Below are 2406 nucleotides of genomic sequence, written 5' to 3'. Positions count from 1 at the left end.
CTATAAATTACAATCTCTTGTTGTAGCATATTGGCAACCGGTCTTTTGCCAAAATGCTAATCTTTCTTTTATAAGTAACATAGCAGTTATTGATCCACCTAACCTCGGAGGTAAAAGTGCCAAACCTAAACCCGGTATCAATGACACGAGAGAGAACCCATGACTAGTTGACTTGATGATTGTGGATGCTGTTCCGATTTCTTCCAAGATTGCTGAACACTGTCCGTAGTCTATATGATCCTTATTCAATGAACTGCCCATTCCTTCAAATACATCTTTCAAATGCAAAGAAAACTGGCCAGATATCATCACTTGCGTCAACGTTAACGCCGCACCGGTTACAGGTATTGCGCTCAGTGTTGTCATTACCGTGTAAATAGATTCATGTGTTATTAACGCCGTTTGTAAATCTTCGATCTGTTTATCGTTTCCACATAACGTGGAAATATTGGAAGAACATAATGCAATTGCTAACGATATGTAAAAACCACAGAATATATTGCTTTCATTTTTATTGGCACGTAGGTACAGCACAAGTTGAGTAAATATCCCAAGAGGTACGCCTGATATTCGTACGATTTGCAATGTGTCGAGTGAGCGTCTGTAAACATACAATACATACATGTTACCTATATATTATGTATATCAAGGTAATCTATGAAAAAGTCCATTTTGATAATAGTTAGACAAAAAGTCCAAAACTACAAAATATTCTATCAAATTTAATATTTATTTAAAACATGTAATTAATTTTATTAATATTACATTATATTTGAATTTGATTATTATGATGTATATGTTATTCATGATTTGTTGGATGGCTGTGCTGAATACATTAAGAGTTTTAGTTTAAGAAGCTACTTAAAAGAACTAAAACTTTTTCCCTTGAAATAATTAAACGACAGAATATTTGCTTTCTATAATGGACCAGAACACAACAAACAATGCATGAGATCTATGGATCATATAAATCTAGGGAAAATTAAATAATCGGCACCTGAAATGTCATATTTCATCAGGTATTTTGGGTTTACTTATCGGTGGTTTTGTACCAATAGGTGAGCCAATTTGGGACCTTTATTTATTAGAGTCTTAGATACTCGACTACGTTTAAGTTATCAGTCCTAAAGGCTCAGTCAAACAGAAAGCGGTCTGCCCGCGCGGGCACTGTAAAATAATACAACCGACCGCTGCCCGCCGCGGTCAGCGTACCTGTAGACCATGGCAGCCCGCTCTCTGTTTGACCGAGCCTTAAGTCTGAATAAATTTTCGTGCGGGACCTTAAACCTTATTTAAATAAAACTGAACTCAATCTTATTAGTGATGAACCATTAGTTTGTGTTAATGGGTCTGAAATTAAAAGAACTCGTTATAAAGTCATACATTATACATATCATACATATTATCATAAATAGAGATGAAGATGATGAAAACCATAAAATGTATAATAATAAAAGTGTATTATTTAAGTGCAATATGTTGTTCCTCCAATAATATAAGAGTAATTTAAAAAATATAGAAGAACAAAATTTGTTAATCTTTCTTTTAAATATGTTAAATTAAAAAAATAGTGAATTCAAATATCCAATCACTTTACAATAATCATTATAGTTTAATAAAAATTACGTTTTCTTAAACAATGATGTATGCGAAAAATTTTTCTATTGTCAACTCATTATTACTAATTATTGTATATATATTATATTATGTCAAATTATTATTTTTATTATTTATATTTTCTTATCCTTATACCTAATAAAAATATAATAGAAATCCACTATAGTTGGATAAGCAGGTACCTATATGGCTATATATCAATCTGATGTTTACTTTATTATTATTTTTGTAGTGATCGAGGTTTGTACTGACTATTTTAGAAACCGAGCGGAGTCATTCTGTACAGACATTTTAAGTAAAAATGTAGACAAATTTAAATATTTAAACCAAGAGTACATCTTTTGTTGTAATGTAAAAATGTTATTTGTAGGTATAAGAAATTTTAGAGTATATTATTATATTAATTCATACACACAATGACATTTTCGAATGTAAATTTTTTGGAAAAAATCAATTTAACCCACTGTTATACCAATGTTGTGAACCGGATGAGAGACACTGTTGATTGGCTTCGAAGTCGAAAAAATAACTGATTATAATATAAGTTTATTAAATATAAAACACAAATCAATTAAGAATAGTTTCCAATTATTGAACTTGTACAATTTAAGACATAAATAATCAGCATGGATACCGTCAACTAGTAGCCTGCCACTATAGAGTGATGAGCCTTTCGTTAGGGTCCCTCTTATATAGGTGCATTGATATAAGAAAAAGGGGTACCTACACGTACATCCTTGCGACGTGTAGCCTCGTTTTCATATAACAATTGATTTCATACTTTCCTTA

General features: G+C 31.3%; 1 pseudogene; it reads right to left on the bottom strand.

Moving 5' to 3' along the window:
• Positions 1-509, bottom strand: LOC132934559 (uncharacterized; annotated as a pseudogene).
• Between the last annotated feature and the right edge of the window lie 1897 nt (positions 510-2406).

Source organism: Metopolophium dirhodum, chromosome 1 (assembly GCF_019925205.1).
Source record: "Metopolophium dirhodum isolate CAU chromosome 1, ASM1992520v1, whole genome shotgun sequence".
NCBI lineage: Eukaryota > Metazoa > Arthropoda > Insecta > Hemiptera > Aphididae > Metopolophium > Metopolophium dirhodum.
The sequence above is the reverse complement of the archived record's forward strand: the minus strand, read 5'-3'. Positions and strand labels throughout refer to the sequence as shown.